This window comes from Lepisosteus platostomus, chromosome 3 (genome assembly GCF_059453375.1).
Source record: "Lepisosteus platostomus isolate fLepPlt1 chromosome 3, fLepPlt1.hap1, whole genome shotgun sequence".
NCBI classification, from domain to species: Eukaryota; Metazoa; Chordata; class Actinopteri; order Semionotiformes; family Lepisosteidae; genus Lepisosteus; species Lepisosteus platostomus.
This window is the reverse complement of record NC_142613.1, coordinates 66869238-66894477: the sequence shown is the minus strand read 5'-3', so window position 1 is coordinate 66894477 and position 25240 is coordinate 66869238.

The window sequence follows — 25240 nt, the reverse complement described above, 5'->3', positions numbered from 1 at the left end:
GGCTATCATGATCAATGGTCATCCATTGGTGCCTATCTGTCTAGGGAGTGCGAGTTGGACATCTGGACTGCATTCCTAAGTGTTAGGAGTAAGTGACTCATATCTCACCTTGATCAACCAATCAGGGACTGGTAGGGCCGAGTAACCCACGTGGGTCTCTGATGCCCATGGAACTTTCAGCCAATCAATGAGCTGAAGTTCCTCCAGGTAAAAACAGGCAACACAGAGAGCCTGTGAGATTCAGAGATTCAGTAAGATTCAGTGAGGATTCAGGAGAATTCTGTGGACTTTTCTAAAGGGAATTCAAAGGAGAATTCCAGGGCAGGACGGCCCAGGAGCAGAAGGCTCCCAAGGGCAGGACATTCTCGCAGCGCGCCTCCTGACCATCCTGAGACTCAGCCCGGACAACCACGGAACGGCCAGTGTGTCCGAGTGCCAGAACTTTTCTTTGTTCTAAGAGTCTAGAGCGGAGGTTGCCAGAGAGTAACCAGAGGATCCACTCGAGGTTAGCACCAGCAGCAAGCCTCGAGAACAGGTCAGAACTGTGGACAGCTGAATCACTATTCAGAACTAGCTCTTCACCAGGAACGAACCGGTCCTCTTCCTGACTTGCTGGGACCCACAGTCATCTTTTCTCCTGTGCGCAAACTTTGCTAGTTAAAGCCAACACTAACTAGCAGGCCAGTGAGCATCAGCACCGCACCGTCGCAAGCCGCACAGCACAGCCTGGCACACAGCCAGAGAGCGCGGATTGGACAGCAACAGCCTGCAACTGTTTCTTTGTGCCCGCAGGAGATCTGAATCCCCAGAGATTGGATAAGTATTCAACTTCAATGCATTACAGCTCGAGAATTCAATTGTTATCCCAACCAGTTGATATCAATTTAATTCCTAAGAGTTATGTACTTGTTTTGAGTATCTAATGTAGAAATTGTAACCAAGTTCAATTACGAAACGGTATAAATGAATGATATACTGAACGTATGTCCTCTTGATATGTGTAACACTTTGTAACTGACTGAATATATACCTTTTGTATTCTGATAACCCTCTCGATAAGATCTTTTAGGTTTACATGCATATTCTATGTATTAATAAATGTATCCTCGTGTATTAGTACCTGTGTGTGTGCGTTGTTTGAGTTATGTCGCATGGTTGGACTCTAAAGCCATCAAAAGAATCAACTTTGTGATTTACTGCTACAATTGATAATTGTTCCAGTAAATGCCCAAACCCTACAGAACTGGTGCCTTCAGAGAGCCACTACATTACATTTTGGCTATGGCAACGTTACATATTTGGCGTCCCTGAACGGCTATGAATCACTACACTGCTGATGTCTCCACCCGAGCTGTTACTCAGTCCCCTTTAATATGCTATGTCAATTGCTGAACACTGGGCTCTCGTGTGGTTATTTTGCCTGCAAATGATGACTGGGTAGTTACCTGTCACACCCAGACGGACAGTGGCTCACTACCCATGGTAGCCACGGGGGAATGCAGTTCTCCCTTGAGTGAACACATTTCCTCACACGGCTCCAACTATTACAAGCCCTGGTCTCTAGCCAATTCTCCCCTCCTTCTACCAAGCCAGCTCCTCGTCTATTCAACCCTGATCTTCTATAAAATACCTGAACTGCAACAGGGTAGGTTATCTGTCATTTAAGTCCTAAAGACTGCTACAGTCTGCTTTTTCCTTTCGTCTCTCAGTTGTTATGAACAAAACCTGGAATAAACCCTGTTCCTGACTTTCACCCCCCGAACTCCCATTACCTGTACTTGCCTCTGAAACTTCACCATGGCTTATTTCCCTGTTTGTGTAACCAGCTTTTTCCTGCCTCGATTCAGCTCTGCCTTCTACCTTCTGGCTTTTTCAGTACTTTTTCTGTCCACCATTTTTCCCCTCTCTCCTCGTCAGTCTCTGACAGTTTCTGGAAATTGCCAAGTGTCTTTACTTGGATTGCATGCCTGCCTTTAGATGTAGCTGTCAGTCCAAGCAAACTGCGTCATAACATTACCTCCTCACAACTGAGGTTGTCACCTGGCAGTGCTCAAGTAAGAAGGAGGATGATGAAGATAATGACGATAATGATCTTTGTGAATTGTGACTCCTGGTATCACATTGAAAGACCTGCTTGGCTTTAATTTCTTGCCTGATTAGAAATTGTTGTCTGTGAACTTCCCAGTTGGTGGCAAACAATGCACTGATTTATCCCATTTTATCTCCAATGGAACCTTGAAAGTACCTTTTGCATGAAGGTAAAGGTTTCTTTGTAAGAAGGCCATATTGATTACTTTCTGTGTTTTTCGTTCTTGATTATCACCGTCCTTGACATTTAACAGGTTAAATCACCTTATCACCCAAGCCCAAATACCTCTCTCACTAATAAAATGGTTAAGTGTTTATGCCAAGTCTTAAATCTTGAATTGCAGTTAGTCATGAATGATTAATTAATCAAAATGTGGCCCAAAACACTTTGATTATCATTATACTTTTTTTTCTGAAAGCTTGCATATGTAGAGTGATGATTTGTTTTGATTTTATTTAATAAATAAATTAAAATTGGCAACAACATGCACCACAATTAAAAGAACCACAATTAAATTAATTCTCTCCATTTTATCTGCAGGTTAAAAACTAAGTACAATGTCAGTGGGAGGTAAGTACAATCCTTGTCCTGCAACAAACATGTCTAACAGTGAGAAAGATCCAGTATAAGATTTGAAGGAAAAACATACATCATACAGCAAGATTTAAAATGCACTGTGTCACAGTTTCTCCTCCCAGAGGATCTTAAAGTGCTTTACACATAAGAGGGGACCCATGTCATCCATCACCAAAGTGCAGCACCTGCCTGAGTGTAGTGACACTACCCTGCAGTTCAAGCAGAGAGCTGTGAAATTGCTTCACCAATTTAATTAAGGAAAAACTTTAAGAAAGCCAGCATATACAAGTCTAGAGTGGAACTGAGGACACCAGGTATAAAAGCCGTGTGTGTGTGTCCGTGTCCGTGTCCGTGTCCATGTCCATGTGTGCTCTGTAATGGACTGGCATCCCATCCAGGGTGTATCCTGACTTGTGCCTGTTGCATGTTGGGATCGACTTCAGCTCCCCTGTGACCCTAAATTGGATAAAATAGTTAGAAAATGGATGAATAAATTACTCAGTAGGCTAGTCTATGTGTTTTTATTCACATCCTGTGCAAGACAATACATAATGATGGCTGGATTAATTAATTATGTCTTATTACTGATTGTCCTTTGCCTTACCCTTCTCAGGACAGTGTCCATAGTTAAGCTAGCACATGTTTGCAGGCAATGACTAAAACACTATCTAAAATGAAGACAGTTAGGTTATTGTCCAAATATCAATAATGTTCAGATTATTTTCAGAGATTTTTGAAAACATGTCTTCATGTGTGCACAGTTTTATTCAGCTCTATAAGACGTTTGAGTTAAAAAATGTAAGCATAACAACTTTTGGTTTTTTTATTAATTATACATATTATATAGTATGTGATTTTGCAAAACATCAATATGTCATTGTGTTTTATAGGTATCTGAAAAACAGAAATCTCAGAAATATGTTGATAAAAATGAATAATCAGAAACTGGAATAATTAAATAAAATCTTGAGCACCATAGAATACTTTAAAATGTTTTTTTTTCCAGTGTGAAATATATAATTATTCCACAGCAGATGATAGTAAGAGATATCATTTTGCTATGTAAGTGATGACCTCAAAGGAAATAAATAATTCAAAAGTGGATGAAATGCCATTTAAAATTCACAGTGCCCTTTACTTGATTACTAAATTGTTCCTTTGTGTCAGAAATCCAATGATGCTATTAGGGAAGAATGAGATCTATTCACTTTTCTGCTGAGAATATTAACATATGTCACTGACATATCGTAACCTTTGATCATAACAACTGACAACAATTTAATGGCATGGGATGCTTTTTTGAGGATTTGAGAAAAACACAATTTTCCAAGTCAAATGCACATTAAAAATTTTAAAATATCCAACAGATAAAAAATACAATTTTCACATTACTGTCTACAAGTAGCAGATGTCTTTTTTCACTTCTGTGTCCATTAATTAATTTGATATTCTCTTTCATGGCTTGCAAAGTTCACCTTCTACTAAAAGATTGCAGTCCTATTTCACTTACGTTTGGAAAAAATAGAAGCTACTATATCACCACATTACATTACAGCATAGCTCTAAAATCTATTTGAAGCTTGATGACGAAGGTGAAAATTTTTGAAGTTCAATACTGTACTTTCTTTAAAAATTAAACATATCTTATGCTGTGATTTGTTCAATACAGTTGTGCATTTTGTTAAGACTGGTTACAAATTATGAAACATATTAACCATAATATTATAATGTAAAAAAACATCCTAGCTGGTTGCAGCTTGCAAATGAAATACACATTAAATAATAAGGCACAAACTATAGCATTTTTTTTCTGTTATAGTGCATTTTATGTGATTTCGATAAAGACAAAACAAGTAAAACTGTAAACAATACATTGTTATTAAAATAATGATATATTGCTTGGAGTGCATTATACTGTAGCTTGCTTTAGTCTCCATCATAAATGTGATTTTAATTTATTAAAAAATAGATCTAAGGAATTAAAACAAAAATAATGAATAATTAAAGTGATCAAAAATAATAACTTTCTTCATTTTTCTTCTGACCTGAGGCTGCACCATTGCTGACAGATATTCAATGTTTAGTTAGACTTTAATCAATAAGATTATATGCTGATCAGAAGAATGTGCTGTAATCGATGTTTCATACATGTGTGCTTATGATTAGCTAAAATAACTACTACAGAAAGGGTATGAAACAGAAAAAAACTAATGATTTATCTTACATTCTAGCCAATATGAACATTATAAGGATTGGCAGTTTTGTCTTTGCAGTTTATAATTATTAATTGTTAATAAATCTCAAAATCTCCAAAGCAACATTATCAACAAAATCGAGATACCTTGAGGTTAGTAGTCAGCAACTTAAAATCTGCTGAAAATCAAACAAAATACAGGGTGCTTCCATCAAAAAGCCAATTTAATGTTTTCAGTGCAATTCACATTAAAAGTTGAAAAATGATTACTTCATCCGCTTTTGTAAAAATGCCAAAGCCACACATTAGTGCCTACATTGTCAACATTTGCATGGAAACAGTATACAGTACCCTGCAAAAATAATCCGATGGTTGTACTGTTATCACATTTTATTCCTTTGAAGAACAGACCATGGCTTTAAAATAACAATTAATATTTGTTACAGACAACATTCTCCTCTGATTCAAAGCAAAAAAAAATATTGAAATTTATATATATATATATCAAGAATTATTCATGCACTTTGCTGTGGCCAACCCAAATTAATTTAACACATTATCTTAATATTCCAAGTCACATAATTTTTGAGTGGCATCTTTCTGTTTACATTAATAGTGGTTCACATGATTTTAAAATAAAGGTACCTCACTTATTTCTGTAAGGTTTCTCAGTCAGCAAGTGAAAAAGATGTAAACATTCAAGCATGAATACCAAGGAGTTTTAAAACAACTCAGGGACTAAGTTGTACAAAGCACAGTTATACAAAGTTGTACAAGGACCCTTAGAATCTCTTTAAGCATGGTGAGGTTAATGATTAAGAAGTGGAACACACACAGGACTACCTAGATCAGTGAGTCAAACCTTTGTTTCAAACCAAGGTTAGAGATGCCACCGTGAGGCCAAAGGAGACTTTGAAAGATGGAAGGAAATGTCCATGGATCAGCAATTTCCCAGTCACTTCACAGTATGGGCCTGAAAGAATGTGCACAGTGGTAGCAGCAACAGGTTGTATTGTAGTTTTTCTTCTCATAAGCAGGGACTGGGAGGTTTGGTAGGATTTAAGGAAAAATAGAGCAAAATACAGGCAAATCATAAAACTGCAGTGGAAATTCACGTCTCGGTATAATGATTTAAAATAGAAGACCAAAACTACACTGGAATGGCTTAAGGATAAGAAAGTGAATCCCTAGGAGAGGCCTAGTCAAAGAGAATCTGTGGGAAAACTAGTTGTCCATATGATCTCCAAGAAACATGAGAGAGCTTGAGCAAATCTGCCTAGAGGAATGGGCAAAGATTCAATCAGGCTAGTGTGCAAAGCTGGTAGGGACCAAAATTACTGGCAGCTGGAATTGCTGCCAAAACTGCTTCCACACATATTGAGTTCACAGGTCTGAATATTTATGCAATCAACATATTCCATGTTTTTCTTTTTACTTTTTTCTAACATTTACTGTAACTTATCTTACCTTTAGTGGTCTCCAGTTTGAACATTCGTTTTTTGAATAAAAAATTAAGTAAAAAAAAATGTAGTTTAAAAAATGTGTATGCATCATAATCTCCCATATTGGGATACCACAGGAAGGGTGTTTGCATGGCATTGATTATAACATATATACACACAGCACCATATAAAAATGATAAGCAGATTATACAGTATGTTCTAAAATAATAGTTGTACTACTTGACATTACCTACTGTAACGGAACAAGTAAAGGTTTATTCCATGCTGAAAAGAGAAGAAAAGAAAGTTTCTTTTCTTCTTTCTTCTTTCTTTCTTTTCTTCTCTTTTCAGCATGGAATAAACGTTTACTTGTTTCTTTGCATCCTACTCTTACTATTACCTACTGTAGCTTAAAATATGTTTTCCCTACAAAGCAAGAGGTAGTTTTCAAATGCAAGAAACTTCACTGATGTGTGAATTAGAACCCTGGGAGTTCAGATCCAGACACTCTGACTTAATTAAAAAATACTGAAAAATACAAGTGGCTTTACGTTGCAGCTCTGTGTTAATGGAATGATGCAGCATTACTATTTAATGTGCCACTGTGCTTTTCTAGCTAACATTCTTCTGTGAATGTGGGGTGGGCGGCAGTAGTCAGTACTGGGCTCAGATGCCCTGTCTGTGTGGGTTTCCAGCCAAGTGCCAGAAACATACTGATTAGAGTAATGGGCCATGCTAATTGGACTGTGTGATATTATTTGTGTAAATCACTTTATTTATAGATTATTAATTTCACCCAAAACAAAATCAAAATACTGTATACTTAAGCAGTATGCAAGTAGAGGGAAATTGAAGACAAAAGCCCAAGAGCCTTATTGCTTTTGGAATTTTGACAGCATCATAGTGATTCTTCCCATGAACATAAGTGCCCACCTACAGTAGTCTTGAGCACATTTGAAACCTTTGGTGTACTAGAAGAGGGTCTATCCCTTGTTTATCAGAGTGGTGGGGGATCCTGTAAATAAGATTCCTTCAGTCACTATTTCAGGGCAGAATGTAGCTTTTCACCTTCTCCAGAACAGAAGAGGAGGTCATGCAAAGTTTGATCACATTGGTTATCGTGAGGCCTAAATACATGAAGGAACAGACAACAGCCTGTCTTCTTTACATATTACTTACCTGTTAAGTTTCTAGGGATTTAATGGAAATGAACATGTCAACAGTTAAAATATAAATCCACTTGCCTGTTTTATGTAAAATCTTTAAAATAGTGTCATAGGGTGACAAAACTGGGAATAAGGAAGTGGTTTGGGGGCTATATGTACGTTTTGTATATAATGGCAAACAGTTTTCTCAGGTAAAGTATTTTTTAAATTCAATTCATTTCAAAGAGCTTTTGTGAATGACCGATGAATCATAGTGTTACCAACACATATACAATTAATAAAACATTTTTAGATATCTACACTAAGAACATAGTACTGGATATTTAAATACTGTACATTACATAAAGCATTGCTGTGGGACAGACTCACTGCCTGTTCCTCTGTTGTACTGTATATAACAGAAGATCACCAAATGGGCTGCCTGCTATTAAGTTTTTCTCACGCCCCCCCCCAATAAGATTGAAAGCTGTTCTGATTCTGACAAGTGTGTGAATTCTGGAATTTGGTTTTTTATTGTAGGGAAGAATGTTTGTCTAATCCCAGAGTGCATCTCTTTCTTTGATTCTCCCTGTTCACAGTAGGAGTGCAGCCTGTCCTCTCTGAGCAGACAAGTCTGTTTACAGTGTGTTGCCTAGTTTCTGTGACAGGCTGTCATCACTGAGCCTGTATTTGCCAGGGTCTGTTTCTCATTCTGTCTCTTAACCTGGTCAGTTGGTGTGTACCGTCTTGTCAAAGTGCTGTAACATTCCAATTTGTGGTGTGTTTATGTGTGTATCCCAGTTGGTATGATAGTGATGTCTGGCTTGTTTTTGTTTTCTTTCCCTCTTGTGTCTGCTTCCCTCTCCCTTTGAATCTCCATAACCTATAGGCAGGCAACACATACTGTAGTGTTGTGAAGGCTGGAATTGGCCCTGGAAGAGAAGGAGAGAAAGAAAAGTAGACAAAGAACAAAGAAGATGAGTGGCACCTACAGTAGTCATCTGCATTCTCAAATCAGACTTTTTTTATTGGAATATGATGGCAAGATACGGAGACATGCTTTGTCTAGGAAGTGTTTTATGGGACTGTTTCTGTCTTCTTCTTGAGCTATATGGTGGTTGTAAGCAACACAGTAGAAAAGCTGCAAATATATCTTCTGTTTTTGTTCTGGTCTTTGGGATGGTGACACTGGGAGATTATGACAACCTGTGCAGGAAGAAGGGTCCTAGCGCCTTTAAAACTGCTGTGATGTACTTGGCAAAAGAACATAAATTATGGTCACTGCTACTGAGATAATACCATCCCTTTTTATTTTCTGAGACAATGTTTTCATAAAGTTTATAAAGTCAAACTACCCAAAAATGCTCAAGGGAATATATTTAGAATGCAAACACCAGTGAAGGGGTCTCGTATAACTGATTACTACATACTAAACTTAATTTGTAGTATATTTTTGTTTGTTTTCTGTTAAGGCCTTTCCACTTACTACACAGGGTGCAGTAAGTAAACTCAGTACCCCGTATTGCACCTTGATTGTAACAATATAAGAAATGTTACAAATAACAGGCCTGTGAAAATTACATAGGATGACCTAGAGGTTATGATTGCTGCAAACGTGCAGCTCAAGAGAGGGAGAAAAACATAAGCAATAGTTTTTTTTTAAAAAAGGTTGTATTTATTTAAGATGATAAAGCTCTGAAATATGGCTATGGGTTAGCTTCTCCGGTCAAAAATCCTTATGAAGACATCAAAGTAAAAAGACAAAGGAATAACACAGCCAAAATAGCTTCACATGTAAAACGTCAGTAAAGGCTTAGTTTATCTAACTGATCTGTAAGTCGATAGCCTCAACTTATACTGTATGTGATCTTCAAACCAATGTCACGCACTGGCCTGTACCAGAATTAGGCAAGCATTAATTATTCTATAATTCAATTGAGCAGTTAACTAACTGACATGAAATAAACAAACAACAACAGAATTTAAAATCATTTGGATTGTCGTGACTTGTCCTTATACTGTACGTGATAAGATATAACTGCTTGAAGGAAAGACACGCATTCCGCGGACAGTTTATTTCACAAAGAAAATCATGACACACACAAAACAAACACAAGGCTGTGAGCCCAACATATTACTCCTTCCTTTAATAACAGAATTTTTTTTGTTTAATTATACACAATCCTGTACTAATTTCATTCAAACCCTGCATTGGACAAGCCAAAGAAATCACGCCCGCGCGTGACAGAAATTAGAACTTTTTTTTTTCCAGGCACATTCGGCTCATCTTGCATATTTAGTAGCTAGCAACTTTATCATTGAAGGATCCCTTTGAGTTTGCTTTAACAATTTGAACCCCTTTCCTCTCCTTTTCATGAAGGATGAGTAAGGTAGCTGTTGCGGGGCCAAAGAGTGAATGGGAGGAGGGATGCAGAAATAAAATGTGCCAAATTTATATGTACTCGAAGTAGGCAGTTATGGACAAGGTTCCAGAACATTTGTTTTAATCTCCATTTGCAATAGTTATCAGTATATTTACTTGCAGTTGTAAGAAATATTTTAAAATGCAGCATCTTTGCAGTAAACAAAATAAAAGAGGCTCTGCATTTTCCTAACCAAATGTCACTCTTTCAGCAAGATCAGTTGATATGAACACCTTAAACAGAAACTCCTCATAGGAATAACCAATCATATAGGTTTTCTTGGCAGTTTAAAACTCCACATGTCTAAAGAAACAGTAGTATTTTAACAAATAATCCAGTTATGTATTCAATCTAAACACTTAAAGATCAGGTTATATTACAACCAGAAGACCCCAAGGCCAGTTCTGGGAGTGAGTATTGCTGCTTTATTACAGCCAGATATAAGGGAGGATGCAATGTGTTTTTTTTTCATTAATATATAGGGTTTTGTGAAACCAGAATAAATATTTCCCTGTGAACTGCATGAGGAACGGAAGAAATCAAAGAGATCAATTTAGTTAGCGACTGAAGCATGTGGATCAATAAAGACCTGAGGCTGTTTCAACTCCATGCTATAGAAGATCATATGAATGATGTGATCAGTGAATTGTGAAGCAGAGCATGGTTTCTTTCACCATAATGCTAGAAAATCACCAGAATCCAGATGTTTCCCAAACCATCACATTATTAAAACACATTACAAAGTTAATACAGTACATGCACACAAACATACAGTAGATATATTGAATACATTGCTATTTCATGTGCATAAAATATTTAGAATGTACTTATTAGTCCCTTCAAGTTAGGAGTCTTAATTTTCGATCATTCATTTCGTCATTATTTGTAGATTATTTGTTGAGGACATGCAAAGTTTTCTCAAACACTCCTTAGCCACTATTTCCATCTGTGTATGTGAGGCGCTACCTGAAAAGCACACTACTGTAAACTAAATTAAGTCAATGTGCCATTCACTTGCAAGAATATCTCAAAGGTCTTTGCTAATTTGCTTAATATCTTGGTGGGAGAAATGTATTGATTTTCTAATTTCTTGCTGGATGAGATGAAAAAATGTTGTTGTTTTTTTTTGTTTTTTCGCAGCAAATCTTGCACTGACTTGAGGGTTAATGATTTGGACCACTTTTTTAGAGTAGCTATCCATACAATTCCTGTACATGTTCTTGTGCAGTCCTCATTTTTCTAAATACTAGAAAAGAAAAGAGGTAATGTGAAAGGAGATCACAAACATTTTGAGATGGTCAGTTGTACCTACTTTTGAAAAAAGAGTCAGGCCATAATAGTCACTCTAAAATACTGTATGTTATGGTTTTTATTTGGTAATTCCTCTGCCTTTCTTTTTTCTGTGTGGGTTTCTGTTATCTTTTTGATTATTTAAGCCTTAAGGCTAAAATGTTTAATAGAAATATGTCATGGTGCAATACCGTATGTAGTTAAATGTGTTATTAAGACACACATCACACAGGACAGCAGATCAATTGCATGCAGGCAGCATTTTGAAGAGGTGAATGCGTCTTACAAAACATGTAAGGGATAAGAGGCTCACCAAACTGCAACTGTGAAAACTATGAAACAAGTCACCGACAACCCCCTTAAGCCCTCATTTCCAAAAGGCATTAAAACAATCCATACAGCTACATGAAATGTCTTGGAGTTGCTTTCATATCTCACATTGCAGGTTTATACTTTTGACCTATACATGTACAATAGGTTGAACTGCCATATAATAGGGATGAAATACAATGTATTTTTAAAATGGCACAGTGTTTTCAGGAAGTTGATAGATTTTGTAAACATTGTGCTTTTTCTCTGGTTTTACAGTGCCTTCCAAAAATATTGGGAAAAATAATACTTTGTTGTTGATTTGGACTTTACAGTCAAACAAGTTGTATTTTAGATCATGAAATGAATATGAAGGTAAGACCAATATATTATATTTTTATATTGTGGGAAATTAGAAACATACATTTGATCATATTAGAACAAAACCTTTTTTCTGTTTCAGTCCATTAATTTCAAATGATCATAAAATACTGACACATTCACTTTATGTAAATATAAGTGCAAATATCAATATGTAGTTGCATATACCAGTATATATCAAAATACTATCATATTGAGTGCACTGTGCACTTTGGAATACACAAACAGAACCAATGTTTCTTTTGTGTTTTCTATTGCTTTAGTTAATTAAAAATTCTAATAAATTACAGAAGAGTTTCACAAGTTACTTAGAAAAAGCAACACTACTGTAAATACCAATTTCTGATAACAAATCATATTTTTCTTTTTACTTGAACAGACAGGTGTAGATTTTGAATGGGCTTGGAACGTTCAGGCTGGTTTGGTTTAAACTAGCATCTTTGCTTTATTTTAGGGATACTATCTGTGTACTGTAAAGAAAAAGATTGCTTCAAAGGGTTATAATGATGTTTAGGCACAAATAGGAATTAAAGAGAATACTAAACCCTGGCAGATGGGCAGAAAAGAGCAACCTGTCAAGACCTCTACTCAGACAACCAGCCCACACAGAGGTGCCCTCAATTTATTGACCCTCCTGGGGGTGGTATAAAAGATGACACGAGGGGTGCCTTCTGGCTGGAGTCGATGCCAAACTGCCACCTCTAGAGACAATATATTTATTTAATCAGAGACACCCCCTCATGCCATCTTGTACAATTTCCCCATACTCCATGTCTTAGTGACCCATGTTGCCTAGCTGGGGTGTGCAGCTTTCTAAATTATATTCTGAATGATTGTAAAGCATTTTTACCTTCATTTGTATCTGTATTTTAAAATGTTTTTAATCTCTTATGTCTTTAATTAGCTAATTTTAGTATATTTAATTTTTGTATAATTGCCCTAAATATTCTCAAAGCAATGAGATAACTCCCTTCACAGAGTTTCCTATTTTAACTAAATCCAATATGAAACAAGTAATAGGTTTATTCCGTGCTGAAAAATAGAAGAAAGGAAACACAACGTTTCGGCCGTGGAGCTCACACCTGAAGAAGGCTCCATGGCCGAAACGTTGTGTTTCCTTTCTTCTTTTTTTCAGCACAGAATAAACCTATTACTTGTTCCTTTGCAGCCTACGCATGCTGACGCAGCTTCCCACCTAAAATACAATATGACCTACCAGTTGTATGTAGGTTATTTCCACATTTTGAAAAATAGATACATTTAACTCCAAGACATGCTTCACTGACTGCCCGTCATGTCTGAAATATGCTCCAGCAAGCTTCTTTACTTAAATGGCAGATAATTCCAGATAAGTCCAGATAAAATGGCTGTCTCTTGTTAGTGTTTCTGCATGGTCTATAGCAAACACAATAAAATGAGACCTGATCTTTAAGGTTTAAGAGGCAGACGGCCACCAAAGAAGACAAGACTGCCTGTTTTGGCAGCTCTGTTAAATGTCAAAGGTTTTACATAGCAATAATGGTAAACTCTGTGCTGTCCTCAGGACTTTCAGATCAGTCACTAAGACAATCATTTTCTTTATCTCACTCAAACCTGGGGACTATTTGGATGTGCATATCTATACTTCAGATAATTCTAGAGATATTGCAGTATTGTATCAGTAGAACAGAAATGCTTATGTTTTTTTACATGCTTTACCAAATTAATAAAACATAAGTGGATAGCCTTAAGTACTATGAATTTGAAGATATAAAGGACTCTCCAAGACAATTGTCTGGATGAGAGTTTCAGCTGCTCATAATCTGTTTCTGACCTCTACAGCTACTTAGGACTGCATTGTACATCAATATCTATTTTTTCAGGTAAACTAAGATTTGATCCTTGTTTTTTAAAGCCCAAAACAGTGTCTATCTCTAGGTGATTCAAAGCTCACATTCATATTACATTTTAATTCCTAAGCATTTTGCAATCTTACCTTTATGATAAAAAAACAATACCATATCATACTTTTAAGTCACTGTGAAATTCTTTAAAGACTTTAAATTTTGGATAACCCCATAATAACTTCAAAAGGATAAATTAATATTCAAACACAGAGATTGATCTTTTTCTGGTTCCTTGGTTTAAGTGTGTGCTCTACATATTTCAAGCAGTTGGAAACTTCTAACTGTTGGCTCAAATTAATGTTTACTCTTTTTTTCTTTTGTTACAGTCTTTTTTTTACCTTTAAGACAACACTGAAAAGGCCTGACCTTGTAAAGGTTCTGAGACTTTGCTCTCCTCTTAGGTTGATTATTGTCATACTGTTCAGTTTCTCGAATGATCCAGTGAAAGCCATTGCTATGGACTTTAAAGTGAGTGATATTTATAGACAGACAGTCTCCAGGTCTGATATAAAGGACATGGCCATCTCCTTGACTAATCTTGACACATTTCTGAGAACTGCACTGATCCTTCCATTTTCCATCCATTTCAGTTAACATTTTTAACAGTTAACACTGGAGCCTAACCTAGCAACACTGGGCACAAGGCGGGACCACACCTTGCATGAGATTCCAGGGTGCACATGCATTAAGAAAGCAATTTAGAGAAGCCAATAAACTTGAACAGCATGTGTATAGACTGGGGGAGGAAACACGAGCAACCCTAGAAAATCTACACAAACACAAAGAGAACTTGCAAACTGAACACAGGCAGGGCTAGATTCCTAAAGAACGAACATAAGTGAAGCAAGGGCACTTCACACAGCCACCAATGAGTGCATGTAGGGTCCTTATTTTGCCATGTAAAATGTGAAATTTAACAGAGCTGAAATGTGGAGAGAATTACCCTGATCAATAATAAACAGCTGGTACAATTTCATTTAATAAAATATTAATTTATTAGAAAGACAAAGAATATACCCTGTTCTTACAACTGATATTAGGCAAACAGAACCTGGTTCTGTTGTCCATTCACAGCTAGTTTTCTAATAAAGAAAGTACTAAGGTTTTATCTACTGTATTATAAGAGGAAAAGAGTATTATTAATACACAGTTATAATTTATTAAATTATCAAACATACTTATACATGCACACTTCGATAGCATTTGAATTGAGCCTTTCAAAAATGACAGCAGTTCTGCTTACGTTATAATTCAGTACATGCAAAACAGTATGTACATAAATTAAGCAAAAGTGGCTGGTCTATATTTAGATAACATACAGTTTTATAGCATATTTTCTGGAAATAAATGGCAATGCATAGGGATGGCACTTCCTTTTCATGAAAATCAGAAAGAGAACAAAGTGGAACATGCCACTGATTTATTTCTTCCCACTCAAACCAGAAGAACATAATTCACTACTTCTGAATACTGTTCTTGAGCCATGCTACCCGGTTGTTTGAGTGAAAAAGACTTTTTTTTTAAAAAAAAAAAGGTAAAGCTAAGGACACTTCAGAAAGACAGAGTAAGTTAATTAAAGCCCTTTCAGCCTCACTGACCTTGTGCTTTGACAGAGGATCGGAAACATAAATCAGTGACACGAAGGTGTCACTGGTGCAGGTATACAAAGACTGCCAGCATAGTTGGGTGGTGCATTACTATAGAGAATGATTTAAAGATACCTCTAAATGGACCTAATATAGATATCTTTAGATGATTTAAACATATTGTAGCGTCCCATGCCCCAGAAATGGGCTGCCTGGGAGCTTGAGCACCTGACCTTGACGGTTCATGAAGTGCAGACTCACTTCCTCTCTCTCCTCCTCTATAAATTGGGGACCCCTCTACCTTTCCTGCCTTGCACACCTAAACCCAAGTTGAGCAGTTGCAGTCAATACTCCCCCCCCCCCCCCTTGCCTGCTACTTGCCTCTCCTTCCTGAGTGACTAGGGCAATAAAACTAATGAGCTGCAGTTCCAGACTCCTACCTATCTTGCTACACCACCACCTGTGCAGAGGAAAAACTAGGGGGACCTCTGCAATACGTCTAACATATTTCAGGATATCTCCATGTATTTAAATGCATTTTGTGTGTAATATCAATTTTCATACAGAATAGTCTGTAGTAATTTGAAAAAGATTTCAGATTTGAGTTACTCTCCTACCTTTCAAAGTAATGAAAACTTTCCATTAGAGGAAAGTACACTTTAGAGTTAAATGCCTCTGAATATTCCTGTGAACACAGTCTACACAGATTTTTCCATGTGTACAGAAGACAAGAGTCTGAAATCCACTGATTGAACATATAGTATCTGTCACTAATGTAATTGTGATTTGTGTCAATTCCCTTTGTTATTTATAGTTAAATATTTTTGTCTTGTTTAATCTAAGGGTGGATTATTACTCTTACTAATCTGAATAAAAGAACATGAACACACAAACTGCATAACTCTGACTGTAGGTGTGGAATGGTCTTTATTATTGCTATTGCACAGCAAGCTGGTGTTGGAATCTGATTTTAATGTCGGAATCTGACATATCTAAATTATCCATCTCATATTTCCTATCTCCTATTTATTTATACTATGTCAGAGAATTTGTGGGTATAAAATGAAAATTTAATATTGTTGTACTCTTACGATCTGTTCTAAACAATTACTTTATTACACTGGCCTGAAAACTCCATAGATTTTATGTTGAATCTTGAAATTCACTGCCTGACAAAGAATACTCACAGAAAAACATGTTTTTATTCTGAAATCATGAGAAGCATGTTTAGTGCACACAGATTTAACACATTCAACAGATTGTATGGCTAGGTAATTTTGTGTACCAAAATTAAGATTTGCCAAAGCAAAGGGTTTGAATGCTTAAGCAATCCTGATTTTTAAAAATTTTCAGCAGGTTATTTTATTCTAGCATCTACCTCCACTACATCTTCTGGATGACCAGAAAGTCATAATTAAAGATCATGTCACCATTTAGGCTTTTTATGATGATATTCATGACAGTCGTATCATTCTATAAATGATAAATAACATTATCAGTTATAAGGAAGAATACTAATGTGATTCACAACTTTTGGCCTTGATGTTCAATTTTAGTTCTGCCTCGCCTGGGTTTACCTCATACAGGCAGCTGTAACTTTCAAAAACCTCAGAAGATAATGTAAATTTTGACTGATGCATTTTACTTCAAGCCCATATTACAGTATATTATTGGACAGATATTTTGGTAATACTAACATACTGTATGTTTTTTTTAAGTTCAGAATATGTAAATGTCTAATGTGATCAAATAAGGTGGCTTGATTTTTATTACAGTGGCTTTATGCCATTTACTGGCTTCATGAGTCATGACTGGCTTCTCATCAAACATGTTGTACTATCCAGAACTTTTGTTATAATAATAAACTTTATTTTATACAGCAACTTCAAAAGTGGCCTTACAAAGTGCTTTTTTTTCTTCTGTTATCCTTTTGTGACACCATGGTGAGAGATAAAGGGAGTATGGTCACTGTGGAGCAGCATTTAGGGAGAAAATGTTTTTAGTCGAATGTGTGCTTTATCCACATTCCAGGCAATGTGGAATCACTAGACCTTGTTCAAGAGCAGTGGTCTCTTAATCCTAGCACCAAAGAGTCCCCAATTATTTGAGCCTTCCATTTATAGATAAATATCATATTCACCTAGAGTAATGAAAATGATGACAATTAGTATTCAGTGATGACAATGATCAGTAATCAGTGATCAGTCAGTGATGACCGATGACACCAGTCACAGTAATGACAATTCCAGATCACTCAGATGGCATCTTGTACCTCAAGCAACCTTATTTACTGTATCTCTTGCAGTAAATTCCCAGCCATCTACATTGGGAAAACAGGAAGGAGACTCAGAGACCGCTTCAGAGAACATGTTAGGGCTGTGAAGATTAAAGATCTTTCCAAGCCCATAGTTCCTCATTTCACCTCAGACAGCCATGATCACACTGATCTCCTCGGCTGCATTCCCAAAGTAGGGTTTCTTAACTCTCATAGCAGAAAGACATCAGAAACTAAAATTATCCTGAAACTTGATTTATACCTTCCCCCTTCTCTCAACGACAGGCTTGTTTTCTTCTAATTCTTTCTATTCATTTGTAGGTTTCGTTTCACACCTCTCCTCACCTCTCTTGACCTCGCACCACTTGATTGCCACTCAGCCTCTCCCACCTACTCCACTCTCCTGGCTTTTGTTCTCCAATGCTATTTAATCTGTGTTGCCTGGCCTGTCTTTCTCACACCCGAAGAAGGCTCCAAAGCTGAAACGTCGTGTTTTCTTTCTTATCTTTTCAGCATGGAATAAACCTATTAGTTTTTCCTTTGCAGCCTATGCATGCTGACACAGCTACCCACCTGAACTAATGAAAATGATGTTTGGCTAAACAGAATAATTGCTAACGTAGGCAGAAAGAAATCCAGTATAACCTGTAACTCTCTAAGACTGGAAGTTGAGATGCCTGCTTTAGGGGATGGCCTTTTAATCTTGTTCAAAGGCATGATACATTTTAGTTTGCAAAGGTCAGTTATCATTACAAAATAATTTGTAACAATGTATTTCATGTATTCATGAAGACATTCATAGAACAAAACACTCACTCAGATACAGTATTGTATATTTTGCATTTTAAAATTACAGTTTGACTTGAATTAACTTTTCTTTTCTGCATGACAACATTAAAAGCAAAACAGTTTTTGTATTTCCCAATTATAGTTGGGAGTAAATGTCATAACTGTGAATAAATATAAGTTTCTCATATCTCATCTGTTTTAATTCTGTCTTGAACCTGCTAGAGAAACCTTTGTGTTTTGTACAAAGGTAGTATACAGACAAGTCTAAGAACAGCCGAAAAATATTTTCATTTTTTTATCCATTATAGGTATGTTTATGTACTAAATAGCAATAAAAATCATTTCATTTTCTCCTAACTATTGGCATTACTATTCTGTGTTCTAAGAAACTGCACAGCTAGATTCTGTCAGTCCACAACAAATCACACATGTAGCACAGTGTCTACAAACAAGGTAAAAGTTTATCTTCATTCATTTACTTTGACAAACTGAATAATGGGCCTGTTAATTGAAAGTGCAACAGATTTATGAACATGTCTAAGATCAATTAGAAGTATTGTGTTTTGGCAATCTATTTCCATAGATTAAATAGAATGATGTTATGTTTTCCCTTAGTTATTAGATTCAAGATGTACTGATTGGCTTGGTATTTTACTGTTAATCAATATATTTACTAAACTGGTGGCACAAAAAAGCTATAGATAATACCAGGGTCAGTTCAACACCTGAAAAGGACAGCCAAGGGTGATCTTGTACAATAGGAATGGAGGAAAGGCTTGGATGCAATCTGGGTAGCTTTGAGATATGAAAGGTAACTATTGGCACTGGCTACTATTACTATATATAATATAGTATATGAAAGGTTCCTATTGATTACTAGTACACTAGTGTATTGTAAAAATCTGTAGGTGTTTAAAGGGTTAATTGTGAAGCAAGCTTGGAGAAAAGAGTATAGTTTATACAAGGAGCATGTCAATTTGGTTGACATGGTTAGAGTGGGAACTGACAGCTTGTTTACTGTGAGTGGCTCCCCTGTAATTAAGCTAGATTTGTACCGTAAATAAAGCAAATGTTCTTTTCTAAACAGCTTGAGCCTTTTTAAGGAGAACTTGGGCCCCTACTCTTGTTAAGGAACTGCCAAAGAATAAAGAAATGTTAAATACAAAAGTCAGGCATTTAGAGTATAGTAAATTGAGTACACTGTGAAGAGGATATCTATAGTCAGTATTCATTTGCAATCCTGATACATTATACAATACAAAATACATTTCAATTACATTGAAAATGTATAAATCATTTATTTTTATTTTTCAAACCAGAACCATACATTATAACTCTGTTATGAATAACATTACCTTTTAAGTATAGTACTCATCTTTTATGAAAGATCAATGTTTTTGACTAGGACAACTTACATCTAGGCCCCTTTAGTAAAAGTCTGAATTTCAACATGTGAAAAAAAAAGTGCTACAAAATGTTGAGTACTGTCAATACATCATTAGCCAATTTTATCTAGCAACCTAAGCTACAAAAGACATTGTTTGAACACAGAATAACAGCTTACTTATCATTTGACATTCTTTGACATTATTCAAACTAGCTTAATGAAGGAACTTCTAATCAACTCCCCTGGAAATAATTAATATACTTAATAATGACCATGTGCCACTGGTATGGTACTGTATCATATATTACCCATGAGAGAAGCTTCTGTGGGGAATCTATAGTTGTAGTCAATAAGTGGCTGAAATATCTTTTTCTACAGAGCTGTATAGTGACATTTCCCAGTTTAATAGACAGAGGCTGTGCAAGCTTATGGAATGCAATTGTAAGTAAAATCAAAATTTGAGTGCTGGATATTTGACTTCTAACTGTGAAGAGATAAAACAAAAGAATAATTTACAGAACATTTACAAAATGTTTCTTTAAATAAAATGGGAAGAAATGTATAAATAAATTACATATGTCTGAGAAGTTGTAATACAAATCACAATCTGAAATCATTACATGATTCATTTTCAGAACTGGAACACTTGAACTCTTTGTTTTCTGGCATAGCTTTGGGAAAAGAGTAATAAATCAGACACAGTGTTACGCATTCCACTCACATCTCTGTCCCTTCTTGCATTCCCATGCGCACACTCTTTAACATACGCGCATGCCGCAAGTAATACGCCAATCACCGTTCACTCCCGTCCCTATTTTAGTTCTCCTTTTTCCTCACTTCCCCGCTCACTATTGCGGATACTCTTAGAGCCCCCAAGTGAGCGTTTAACTCTTCTACTCTTCTACTCTTGTACTCTTCTTTTGGTATTGATCTTCTAGCCTGCTCTCCGTTTTTGACCTAGCCTTACATTTTGGATTGTTGCCCTCTCGTTGTCTCTCCCGTGATCTGACCCAGAACATACAAACTCCATGCAGATAGCACCCCAGGTCCAGAATTGAGGGAGGCAACAATGCTAACCACTGCACCACTGTACTGCCCACTACAAAAATATTTAAAATGAAATTGAGAAATAAGCTGACATTTACTGATACTGTATCACTTTCACTTTTCTGATTTTCATGTGAGCATGCCATTCAATACCACATAATAATAATAATAATAATAATAATAATATCTTACAGTTATATAGCGCTTTGGTAATAGGAACACCACTCCACCACCAATGTGCATTCACCTGAATAATGGTTTACTCTGAGTAAAAGATAACCTGCAGCTCCCACTATTTCCAGCATATGAGGAGGAAATATCTTTCCTCCAGAGGCAAGCCAAAATTCCAACATTTGAGTTGAACCTTTGCAAGCATGTTGCTTATTCATTTGTCATTTGGAAATCTTCTTCATGTTTATATGGAACAATTTCTTGAGCAGACTGAGGTTAAACAAATTGTACAAAGAACCGGAGAGCCAACTTTTAGGTTTTATCTCATACTCATTTGTGATTGCAACAATTATTTTTCATACATAAGAGTATAGATTATGATGTGATTAAGCAATTTTTCTAGCCTTCATTGACATTAACATGTAATATAAGACAGATTTAGTAAATGAGTTTCACAATTTGAAAGAACGCATAGCTCTATTTTTTTACTGTCCAGCACTTCAGAATGATATTGTACATAGATACCAATTTTTATATCCATTAGGTCTTCAGTTAACTTTCTGATTTCCAAAGAAACTACAAATAGTATTGCTACTTTCATTGCACAATTTGACCTGTAGAGTAGCACCATGTTTTTTATGAATTAATGTGTAATACCCAATCACATGTTTTATCCCTCATTCACATATAGCTGCCTGAACAGGCAGGATCAAGAAGCTTCTCTTGTGTGCAAGCTTTGAACAAGTTAGTTGGTAAGACAGAAACAAACAGAACAATTCTGATGGATTATATGTAAGTCTTTACTGGGGCTTGACAGCTGCTAGAGAAGTAAATAAATTCCCTGCAGTGTCCCCTCTTTATCTCCCTGCATTACACCCATCTATCACCTTGTAAATAAAACCCACCTCTCTTACACACACATCCCCCTTTTTTATCAGATGTAGTTAAATCATTTAAAAACAAGAAAAGGCTGAAGAGCAGGAAGAACACTCATTAAAAGACTGTAACTAAGCTAATTGAAGCTAACTCTTGATAAAAAAAAGTTTTTTGCTGACTTGGCCAGCATGGTTGAGTGCATGTCAATAGCAGGAAGAGCTCCATTATAGTTTTATCTTAGTAAATAGATAAAAAAGTGAATAGATGAATGATGATGAGATGAAAGTGTTTAGTCACTGGTTCACAAATGAAGTAAAACCAGCAGCCAATAGATAATTACATTGGAATGAAGCCTTCATTAACCTTCATGGCATTTTTGTTTTCACAGTTATACAGTATACTATACAGCAAAAGAAACTATGTAATTAAATATACTTACATTCTAAACACAATGTAAGTGAAATAAACCATTTTTAAATGGATCCAGGTGATTATTCAGCTTAGAAGTAGGCTCCACAATTTACTAAAGGTATTTTTCAAAGGGCATAGAACACCCTCCCATAATAATGATCAGTAACTGAATCTTCATATGACAAAATTTATGGCCAGTTATCAATAGTCCACAAAACGCACCATAGACATACTGGGTCAGTTGCAACAAACTTCCCAATTTAGTTCAGAGTTGCATATGAAGTATAGTACTAGTACAGTGTAGTAGTAGTATAGTACTGTAATATCTCTGGATCGTCCCTAGTTTTACACTCAATTGTAATGAAAAACCCTGAGGAACAAAGGTGGAGACTAGCTGATCCTGTTCTTAGTATAATTAAGGATTAAGGTGGTGCTCTACCAAGCAAAGACTGTTCGTACCTGTAGGCTAATATGTGACCTGACATTAATATAACTGTGTTGTATACATGGCTCATGATAATTTAATGTTCCTTATTAATAAATCAATGTATGTTAAAATACTCCAGATATAGCCATGTAACTATGCAATTTCATAAATTTCAATGGGCCTTGCAAATGAAAGCGGCTGCTTTTAGATGAGGTTTGAATTTGATCATGTGATGAATCACAGTGGCTTTAATTTTCATTGCTAAATGATGCAGAGACATACTGAGGCACTTTAGACAATTAAGTGAACATATGTATTTTTCAAGATAGGCTAACACTACATTTTTGCATATGAAATACCTATGAAGGTTAACCTTATGCATGTTAATGTGCTATATTTGTTGCTATTCTGCTTAATCAGTACAGGACAGTCAGTAACAGAAAATAAAATCAATGGGAAGGTATGATGGTCTATGGAGAAACCAGCTAACTGCCCCCCTGCTGAAAAGAACCTGCTAAACACAGCCCAGAGGGAGTCTTGGGTACAGAAAGAAATCGAATGGCAACCCCCCTGAAAATAAACCAAACGGGTTTTGAAGGGCAGTACTCAGCAGTGCCAGAGGTGCAGGTCGACAAGCTTGAGAGTCAACGCGTTGAACAGTGAAAAGGAATGTGACAGTGAAGTACGGAATAGAGTGCAGGCTTAAATACGGTGCAGACATTTCATTGCCAGCAACTACTGCTGCACGCCGTACTGTTGTGCATTTGATAAATAAACTTTGATGTGATTTGATTTGATTTGAAATGTTGACTGTTGCGTAAGGTGATGCAAAGACCTAACTTGAAGCTAAGGTTGCTGTGCACAGTTCGTTGGTCGAGAAAGAGAGCATTGGGTTATGGGAGAAACCGAATGGTGAACCTCCTGAGAAGGGAACCGGATGGGCTTAGAAGAGCAGGCGTGAAGCTGAGACTGTGGCACGCAGTATGTTGTTTGTAAAAGATTGAGCCGTGAGTATGGAGAAACCGAATAGTGAGCCTCCTGAAATTGTACCGGATGGGTAGAAGAGCAGGTGTCGAGGCTGCGGAAACTGCTGAGCAGAGCAAAATGCAGTCTTGGCATTAAATAGAAAAAATGGGAATAGAATAATTACTAATTAACATGGATTATGAAAATGGGGTCTGGTCAGAGCAGCAGGCCCTGCAAAACCGTGAGCCCTCATGAGAAGGCGACGAGCCTCCAAGGGCAACTGCTAGTTGAAGGATGCTGTCATGTCATGAACGGCTATCATGACATAATTTCTCTAGAGACTCAAGCAGCTCAAATGACTCTTAACCAACAGATTGAACCCCATAGGCATGGCATCACCAGTTCAAGTCTGACTAGATAAGGCTGATAGGAATTCCCCCAAGTAGTTAAGGTAAGTGCAACCAGTGTTAGGTGGGCCTGGGTCAGCCACAGAATCCTTAGCTTTGACACAACATCAATTCCTCATACTCCCCTGTAGATGCTGCTCATAGATGCACAATCTGGATTAAATCTGATACATTCATCAACACACTTGTGCTCATATGGGGGCTTTTGCTAGAAAATAAAGCTTGTTGACAATTGGTGGGCCCAATTTGAGAGATGTAAAGAAAAATAACTGCTGATATAAAGCTGAACTTTTTAAAAAATAGTTTCACACAACTGTTTTGTTGCTGTAAGAAAATGTATATAGTCATTATTATTGTTGTTGTTGGACTGCAATTTTATATTTAAGCAGCTATTTAAGTAGCTTAAGCTTTTTAATTATCCCATGGTTAGTATGCTCTATACACTAGGTTAATACCAATTACAAAAAAAATCACCTGATAAAATCAGTCTCTAGTTCAGTCTAAATGCTGTACTGTATGTTCTCAATTGCAATTAAACCCAAAGTAACAGCTGCTGCCCTCTAGAGGATACTAAAGTACAAGATTAAGTTATACACTAAGCAATTTAGTAACTAAGTGGAATACTAAATCACATGATAATGTTCTTAATATTTCTTTATATTTCTAATGTTCTTAATGTTCTTATGTCTGTGATAGAGAGTTTAAAGATATTAAGAAAAATATTCTGGGGAGGGAAGTGATCCAAAATGTAGGCAAATAACAGTTTATAAGTTAACAGGGAGTGACTCTTAATAAGGGTGTTTGGTCACTTGACTCTATTTGTTCTGCTATTAAAATAACATTAAATTATCAGACTTATCCTAATCAGAGCCCCCTTGAGTTTTAGGTAAAAAACAGCTTACTCCTTACTACCAGAATGGGATCGGCTGGTCTCCAACTTTGTTCTATGGGTAATTTCCTTGCAATTGACTATACAGCTAGGTTAGTATGCCTATCTGTACTAAATCAGGAAGTTTGTTGCAATTGGCCCATACAGATTTATGGATAGTTTTTAGTGCATTAATGGTGGTTAATTATAGAGAACTAAAATACAAGGCTGGATGTAGTGTTGAATCAGAATTCACTCTTATTGTACCCAGCAATCCATAAGTAGTAGATGCTGT